Source organism: Rhamphochromis sp. 'chilingali' (assembly GCF_963969265.1).
Source record: "Rhamphochromis sp. 'chilingali' genome assembly, chromosome: 17".
Lineage (NCBI taxonomy): Eukaryota > Metazoa > Chordata > Actinopteri > Cichliformes > Cichlidae > Rhamphochromis > Rhamphochromis sp. 'chilingali'.
In genome coordinates this window covers 15,938,626-15,948,687 of record NC_137944.1, presented here as the reverse complement: position 1 = coordinate 15,948,687, position 10,062 = coordinate 15,938,626, and positions in this window count along the sequence as shown.

Sequence of the window (10,062 nt, the reverse complement as noted above, 5' to 3'; positions counted from 1 at the left end):
AATGTAGTAAATGTAGTGTAATTGTTAGAGTGACACTCAATCTTATAAGAAAACATTGGAAAAATACAAAATATGTCATATAGGTCTGACCTTTATACTATACATGGTGTTAGTAATTGCCTAAATCATGTCACTTATTTTTTTATAATGTTTTTATTGTCAAGTAATTCCCTGTTTTGTCTTTTTATTTTCCACACTGAATAGGTTTCAGTAACAGGGTTGCACATATGTTATAGAATACAACTTGAAAGGCCCACACAAAAATAGTCTGATGTTAATTTGTCTGTGTACCCTACAGTGTGTCCACAGTGGGGTTGTCAAACTTACTTTATGTCATGGGCCATACCATACAGCCCAGTTTGATCTCACGTGGGCCAGACCAGTAAAACCTCTGCATAAAACAACACCCATCTAAACTGTTTCCATTCTTTAGCTGTCAAGAAGTACTTAAGAAAGCACAAGCATCAGAGAAAGACACCACTTACTCAATTCCCCTTGATATTTTCCAGACGACAGAAGGTATTGTTTTGGGTTTTCTTTGTTAAATTATTCTTTTCATTTAACGGATGAACAATTTGAGAAATCTTCATTAAAAATAATTGCGATTTCCAAAAAAACATGTTCTTTTTTCTGTTCTCATTCCGTATACAAGATTGCTTTGAAGAGCACAAAACTTTAATATGTGGACTTTCTTTACTCGTGTGTAGTAAAGCTGACAAAATAAAACGAAAAGCAGTGTATTTTATTTAAAAATGTAATTATTTCACTGCAGTTTTCACAATTTCCAAAGACATCCAGTGGGACAAATTGGAGCCTTTGGAAGGCTAGTACTGCCGTCCGAGTCACATATTTGACGTGGTGCTCTAAAGCATATCGTCAAGTGTGTATCCCTGCAGGGAAATTTTCAAAGGCTATGTAACTCACTTTAAAATTTGACAAACCCACTAACAAAGGGAAGCTTTTCTCATAAGTAAGTATATCCACATCAGGCTTTAGTCTGTGTGCCTCAAGCCCGTTGTGAGGTGACAGTATTTAAAGAGTTATAGTCATATATCGAAAGAAGCCAAAGTAACTCGGCTTTTTTCTTTTTTAATGCAATATAAAGCTTATGTTGTCCCTGAATTGCAGGAAAAAAAACCTGCAGGAATTTTGCATAACTGTCCACCAGTCTCTGACTTCAGATCACTGTAATTTTTTACCTCTCTTCCAAGCAGAATTCCTTCTCTTACTTCTCACGACTGAAAGCAGTCAGATGCACAAACATCCCACAAAATTTCACTGGGATCTAAATCTTGGCTTTGACCACTATAAGCCATTCCATCACTCTCCATTTGTCCTTTTTTTCAACCATTTCATGGTGGATTTGCTACAGTGCCTAGGATTATGATGCTGGTAAAAGGTCCACTTCCTCTTCACCTTAAACTTTCAGACAGATCGGCTCAAAAGATCTGAAAGCTCTTTGATGTGAAACTGAATCAAAGTGACTGCAATCTACACATTACCCACAACAAAGTAACCCCAAACCAACAATTCCTCCAACATGCTTCACAAACATCTTCCCTGGAAAAGCTGTTTTTGTCCATGCCCAACAGATCCTCTGTTATTGTAACCACAAAAGTATATCTTTTATTATGTCTAGACAACATTATTGTAAGCAGTCTTCGCCTGTATGTTCAATAGCAAGCTTAATATTATTTTCAGACAATAAAACCATCCAATTTGTGCAGTCTCTTTCTGAAACTTAGACACCAACAGCAGCAGTGACCTGCAGATCCTGTGATAATATCTGAGAGTGCTTGAAAACTTCTCTTTGCATTAAAGGGGTCAAATCTGCACTCAGACTACAGAGCAGCAGAAATGTCACTTTTCCCTACAGCGACTCATTCATTTCAAATAATTTTTAGATCCCCGAATGCCAGACCCCTACCATTTTTTCCTGACAACTTTAGAGATTTCTTCATATCTTGCCACACTGACATCAAAAGACTTTGTTAGCAAAGAGAGTCACAGGCTCTGGATGTCAGAGGTTCTAATCTGAGTGCCTGATTCTCATGCAATGGGTCTGAAGCTGTGATAAATGTAGGGTGTTTTATATGACTGATTTTTTCCTTTACATTATGAATATGAATCTGTGTCAGTTTCTTGTGTCTCTTGTTTTAGTATTCCTCCTTCAGGGAAGGAGGATGGATAAAGCACATTAAAAAAAACAACTCACATTAATCAAAGTGTTATAAAAAAAAAAGGTAGAATGGGAAAAAAAAAATACAAAAAACCACCAAGGGAATAGAAAAGAAATAAATAAATGTGTGTCAGTGGGTGCTAAACATATACAGTTGTGTCCAAATAAGTCACAGGAAACACAAAGAGCAATCAGATGGACTCAAATGACTGATTAGTTTTAAGTCTAAGTTTAAAAGACTCACTGGACCCCGTGGACATAGAACTGTTGATGATGGAGAGGCTGCTTGGACCAACAAGTACACAGTGTCTTGTGTGCAGGTTGTGGATTTTATGGAGGAAACAAACCTAGCAAGGGAGAATAGTGTAGTGGGTTGAGGCAGGTCATAGGTTAACTGGTTATTAAAAATTCAGGACAGGTGCGAGTATCAGTGTGAATGGTTGTTTTTACCTGTGTTAGTCCTACAAAAGACTGGCAGCCTGTACAGGGGGTGTCCTTCTGTTCTCTCTATGATAGCTGAGGTGGGCTCAGCTATCATAATTAAAAATATTCTACAGGGACTCATATTATGTCGAGACTGCACTAGCTTTAATGAAATTCAATGTTGTTTGAAACTTTTCTTGCGTGTTCATCTGTATGTGCTCTGGATCTCTTCTCATAACATAAAAACAACAGTCATCATTCATGCTTTTGGTTGCCAAGCTCATGGGATTCGCACGCTTCGACACAAAGACATACTAAATATAGGAAAACAGTCTAAAAGAAGAAAACCGCTGATTCTTTTTTGCATCTCATGACCATCTTTTAAACACTGCCAGCCTAAAAGTGGTACATGTCAGCAGGCAAACACAGACAGATGTTTTCCTTTGAAGAGTTTTTAACGCAATCACCATAAAATGGAAAGAAATCTTCTTTGTGGGTTGAATAACACGGGCTTACTGACACATCCATCTGCGCTGCATGGGACAGAAAAGAGTTTCTCAATATTTGCAAAATCCTAGAGGTGCTGTTTAGCAGTGATGAGCTTTTCTTATCCCCTCATACATCATCGCTCACCTAGCTCTGTGCCAATATCGTAGGAGACAGCTAATATGATATAAGAGATTAGAATGACTTTCGTGACGTTAATTTATTCCAATCCAATATCTTATAAATACATAAAACTTTAAGCTCCCCTCTGCCATAATGCATTTCAATGCCCCAGCAGTCATCTTTTTATGTTTCAGCCAACGGCTTTGCTGTATGCATGACCTTGACATGAGTCAAAGAAAGGGAGGATATTGATTGAACTGTGTGCACCAGTCTCAGGTGTCTTTGTGTATCTGAGAGGATTAGATTTATTAAAAAGATCTTTAGAGTGGAGAAAGGCTTCTGGATGTCTAGAAACTGGCATTCATCTTCAGTGAATTGCGTGGATGCAGAACAGCCTGGCTGCACTGATCAGCATGCACAGTCCCTGAGCCGTTCTTCACAAACAGTACAGTTTGCACTTTGCACAGATGTCTTTTCATCCTCTTGAGATATCTAAGAGTTTTCAAATGGTGCTTGAAATCTCCACAACAGATTTGAACGTGCTGTGGTAAACAGTACTGCAGTGAGGACGTTTATAGCTCCCAATTTAACAGACTCTAAGATTCTTAAGAACTTATTATATAGTATCTGTAATAATTAGAAGAAATTGTTAACATTTTATAGAAAGTGCTATTTTTGTTGGTACAGTGGGTACTGTTTTCTAGTCTGAATACTGCATACAAAGTCATTACTTACGGTGAAGATAAATACACTGCTCGATAGCATAGGTACAAATGGCTAAAGTGGCATATCTCATAGTTAAAGTGTGGAAAAAATGTCAATTTGAGCTTTTTCTGGTGTATTTTGTGGGAACTATCCAGGTGCTGGTACTTTCAAGAACACCACTGATGTTAAATGCTACAGCTAGATGTTTTCTTTGTGATAAGAACAATTAGTTTGGTGGTTAAATGTTAGCTTGATTCATTTCTGACCGCTAATTATTTCTAATAAATTCCCTGTTTTACAAAAAAAAGAAGAAGAAAAAAGCAGTTAAAAATGTTAATATTAAAGCGCATTTTTATAAGCAGGACAGGTTCCTGCTTAAAAATCAAAGCTACTGAGACCTGATCACTGCGACTGACTTCTCAGATCATCTGATCAAGCTCTCTTTATTGTTCTGTGCTCTTACTTTAAAACACATATTTGAGCCTCAGCCTGTCAGGTCGGCTGAATCTTTAAACAACAGCTGAAAACTCATTTTGATTGGTTAGTTTTTCCCTAATTCTTTCTGCCATTGTTTGGGACATAGTTTGCATGTACCATGTATGTTGGAATGAATGTCTGACTGTATGATTGACTATGAGTCTTTATGATGAGCATACTTTATCTTTAATGTTATTAGCAGCAGTAGTGGTAGAAGTAAGATGCCAAATCACAGTTATTTGAATATTATGTTAATGTTCATTAGCAGTGACAGAATGATTTTCAGACTCTTTCGCAGAGAACTCCAGCGTGTCGGCTCTTTGTTTCTTTGTTTCATTTTTGTTTTATTTTTTGGCATTTCACTTTATTCGACAGTGGTCGCCTGCTCACCCACTGAGCTAAACCAGCATCTTGTATTTTTAGTTTTAAACAGAGTTTTGACATATTTCTAAATTTATTTGTGCATTATTGTTTTATAACGGTGTTATAACAGTGTTTTAGTGTGAAAATTCCCAGTATCCCAAGTTAGTTCACGCTACCAGCTTTTCTTGTCAACATTTAGGTAAAAAAGGATAAATGGTAGTTGGATAAATTATGCAATGGCTGCTCTGCATATATGGAAAAAACATATTCCCTGAACCCACCTATGTTAACTATTGAGGATAATCCCCAGTCACCTAAGTATGCATGCCATTTGATGAGACAAGGCTATAATTAGCTGAAAATGAGAAGTGCTAACCTATCTCTGCACTGCACCTCTCTGGATGCTGCTGAGGCTTAACAATATCTCGCTTGCCCTGATTAGCATGATTTCTCAGGAGAACGGAGCGATAGATGAGTCAGATGATGGTGGGGAGAAATGTAGAGGAATACATGCCTTAGGAAAGATCAAGAGGATGATATTGTGCTTCCTGATGTTAGTCTCAGGAGAAACAATTTTGATTCCCATACTTAATATTGCTTTGAACCACAGTTAAAAGAACTCTGCTGCTCTTTTAGCTTTGACTGCCTTGTAAATTTTGATTATATCAGGCTTAACATGAGCAATAAATGGTCATGCCGTTCAGGGTGAGCCTAAATCCTTTTATTCATAATTAAGAGTGTTTTAATAAGATGTGAGAGACTGTGAGATTTGGATAAGGGACTAGGACAGAATAGACAAATGCAGAGAGAAAATGAGGGCGATTTATGCCAGAATATAAAAGTCAGCTCATTACAAATTATGGTGGCCTGACTATTTACTGTTAGATGAATTATACAATAAAACGTTTAAAAAGGAATACTCATGCCATTTACAGTAAATAAGGATGTGTTTTAATGGGTTTCTTTCAGCTTAACTACCTCTTTATTAGCATAATCAAGTTAAGAGTGGCCTATTATGAGTTTCCTTATTTTGGGTTATATATGCACACTGTTACAACGGTGTGGTTGATGCTCTTATTATACATAATGAAAGTCTTTATTTATGAGGTCACTGTATGCACCAGAAATCCCTATGATTGACTGCTCTGAATGGTCAGTTTCAAAAAGTTTTTTCTACTCTTGGCTTGCATAATGTAATTGAGAGCCCAGAAGCCCCGCCCACTCACTGATCAAACCTTTAGTTTCAAGGAGGAGCCAAAATGAGGGGAAAAATGAGGAAATCTGGCTCACAGAGAGAGGAGCCATAACAGCAGATGAACTGATGGGCTCCACCAAGCCCAAGAATAAGAAGGATTATTTTGAATTATGAATTATGCAAAGCTACTGTAGAGGATAAACATATGAAGTGAGCATAAAGGGTCTCCTTTAAGCCAAATAGAATGAATAGTAATTTTGCACTGTTGCCATGTGTAGTTTGTAATGAATTACTTCACCAGTTGTTGTTTTTATTTTGGATTTAAAATAAACCATCTGTAACGAAGTGAACCATCGTGGTCCTGGGAGTTTTCTGCATGTGATCATTTCTTGGTGAATTCTTTGAGTTTGGGATTTGTGTTTGAGCTTTTCTGTCATTCAATAACTTTTCTGTTATTGAACTTTTTTTGTTTTGAGTTTGCTATTCGTCAATTTCTGTTGTTAACTTTGTGGTTTTGTAGCGCTTTGCTTCTGTGTTCTGGTTCATGTTTGCTTTGTTAGCACAATGGCGTTTCAGTTTTATTGTAGCCTCTGAGTTCTACTCGTTGCAGCATTAGCTCTGAATTAGCCTTAGTTCCCACTTTGAGTTTGTTAATTGTGTTTAGTTCCCTTACTCTTTCTCTATCTCTTCCTCCCTCTGTGGTTCCTTTGGTTCCTTTATGTTTCCTTGTCTGTTGTGTCATATGTCTTGCCATGTATTAGTATTCATGTCTTCTCTGTTCATTTCATTTAAAGGCTACTTTTCTGTCCTGAGTGTTGTCATCTGTGGTTATTACGTTCAGCTGGTTTGTGGTTTGTTCAGATGCAACTTTGCAGACCTAAGCTGTGCTGCCAAGTTCTTTTCAGAGAGAGGAGAGGGGCTTTGTTCTGCCAACCCTTTCAAACGAGCCAGTTCAGTCATGTTCTAACTGTACTGTCACAAACTTTAACATTTAACATGTTAACTGAGGCCTGTAGAGCCCTGGTTCACCTCCTGTTAATTGGTCGGCCTCTTATCATCTGCATTTCAATACCAAACCCAACACTCCATCTAACCCGACACAAACATTTTGTTAATATTATATTTTAAAGATATTATTATAAGGTGTTACTTTCCTTCTTTCAGGTAATAATTATATAAATACAAAGTTACTGACATTGACATTTACGAGTTTCTACCAGCGAATAAAACAGTCACATTTAAAAGCCAAGAAAAAGTTACTGAAAAGACAAATCTGGTTGATATGAGGTTACAGATGACTCTGGGCAGTGATCAGAGAAGGCTTCTTGACTTTCATTAGATCTGGAAGCCTGGTGACCTCTGGGACTCTGATAACTAACTAAATAAATAAATAAATCTGTGTGATAAGCACATAAAACATGATATCCTGCCATATTCTAAATGCCAGCTTGCATAACCTTCCAAATGAAAAAACTGCAGGGAGAAGCTGTCTTTAGACACAGAATGACATCTGCCATCATACGAGCGAGAACACGGCTGTCTCCCGACTGCTTTCTGCCTCGTTTCGACATACCCTCGTGCACAGATGCAGATCTGCATGTGTGATTTCAGTGTATCGTTTCTATCAGTTGTATAGGTTGCATGCATTGCATTTTGTCATCTTATTAGTATTCTGTTTCATCACAGTTTCCTTGCAGGAAAGGCATCCAACCATTCAAGGGGGGAAAAAGGGGGAAAATTGAAATTTCAAATAGAGTGGGTGGGTGGGTGGAGAGGTGAAGGGATGCAGAGACTTTTTTCAGAATCATCCTTTAAAAGCTGATCTTTAAGCTTCATGACTATCCCATGTTTCTGAATTCTTGCAGGGGAACCCTTGTCACTCCTAATGAGCAAGCCTATTACTCAAACTAAAGTAGGTTGTCGCCCCATTGTCCCCATTCTGTTATTAACTCATCTCATCTGTGTCCCAGTATGTTTGCAGGTTGTCTTTGCCTGCACCTCATGACCCGCAAAACTGCAGAAAAACGCCCCAAAACACATGAGCTGTTTCTTTCTTTTCCCATTGAGGTCTGGGCACTGATCGACGCCATCACTAATTTTCATGAAAAGGGTGATGTGATGCCATTTACAGTTGAATTGAGATATTGATTCGCAAACATGCCGTTAACCTAAAAGGCCACTAGTCTCAAGAGGCCTTTTTTCCTCAGTCTGATTGTGCCACACGGGACTGTTTAGTCCTCTCTCGCCGCTGACCTTCTAAAAGGTGCCATTTGAAGTGCTCGTGATTGCAAATTACATTACTGCTTTCCTAAGTACCCCTTGAACTGAAGATAACGCATGCTTTGCTTTTTATTCTTTCTCGTTCAGACGACACCTCTGTTGGTCCAACTTTTATTCATCTCCATCCACAGAGAGTCCTCAGCTGTATGTTTTCATTGTGATGAATGTGCGCCGGCTGATAGATAAAGCTGGTGTTGCAGAAAACTACAGTGACACACACACAAAAAAAATATTTAGCTATAATTGTGGCTTGTATTCAAATTGTTATCTTTAATGGAGCAAAATCGTTGATATGTTGAAAATATTACTTCTGCCAAGGAGGTTATGCTTTTCTAGGGCTTGTGTGCACGTGTCTCATTCTCTCTGTTCATAAATACAATAGCTTGAAAGGTTTAAAGGTTTCTGATAAAACTTTGTGATGATAAAACCAAATGATGTTCTTGATTTGGAAACTGAGCTTTTAAAAAAAAAAAAAAAGTTAACCCTAACCCTTTTTTAACCAAGAAAACTTTACTCCTTTACTTTAATCCATCACCTGCTGAAAAGGAAACAAACTCCCCAAAATAATGCCAAGCAATATAAATAATATAAAAAAGCTTAAGGGTACCAGACAGGATACAAAGCCTAGTCTTTTGGAGCAATGCTCAAAAAACAAGAGGAAAAGATAAATATCTCACAATTTTAGAGGCTTCAGTTTTAAACTGATGTTTGTGCTTTGGAGCAATAAAGCTACAACATATTTCAAGAATGCGTTAGTTTAAAATTTCTGCTTCAAGCTCATCACATCCTGACTCTTCATTCTGAGCTCAGTGGATACCCCCTCAGCTTTGTTCTGCAGTGCAATGAGACGCACATTTAGCATTTATTTCCTCAAGGAAGAACAACACAACCTTCAACCAGAAAGAGAAAGGACACAACAGAGGTTTGAGTCCTTTCTCTTACATTTTTGTATTTTACTCGCTTACTTTTGTAGCCTCTGGTTGCCCCCTTGGTCAAGCCATGTGAGATACTGGGCACTGTTTTCATTGCTGTTACTGCAGGATTAGGCTAAATGACAAACAGAGCACTTTTAATAGAGTCTTTGCACCATGCTTGGGCTTTAATTAATCAGTTAAAAAAAAGAATGACTAGCTGCAAATTATGAATTATGAATCTCTATATGACACGTTATGTAAGAGAACTTTTATGGAAAATCATTACTCTCAAGCTAAATGAGTCTGGAACATTTTCATTAAAATATAGAGGTCAATATTGACTTGCAGGACAGTTTGCGGTGTTTTACAAGCTGTTCCAATTCAGTATCACCTGTTTACTGCACATCTTTACTCCTGAGAACATTTTGAGGCCATATCACTTCTAGATAAATGTTTGTGGCCACCGACTGCTTTGCTGAACACACTGACTTAAACTTTAGCCACACAGATGCAGGAGGATTCAATAAAGCCCTCTGCAGGTTGTTTACCTCAAAGACATGATGTAACGGACTTTAAGCGAATCGACACCTGGTGGAAATTAATGCTCAAATGCCTTCTTAGTTTGGACTATTATTAAGTTTGATCCTGATTTCTGTAGTGCAGATGTAAAAGATAGCTAAATACAACTACATTCATATTCACACAGGAACTATTGCAGATGTATTAGTAATATGACTTCTTTTTTTCTCTTTCTCTGGGGCACAAACCATCCAGAGGTCCCACAAAACTAACATGAATATTTAGCTGAAAGCGCACTGAAAGATAAGATATAGTGTCATATATTGCATTAGTGGATTTATTTATATGGGCTTTTTCATTATTCATCCTGTCAAGGTCTGCCACACCAACGTTGCCAT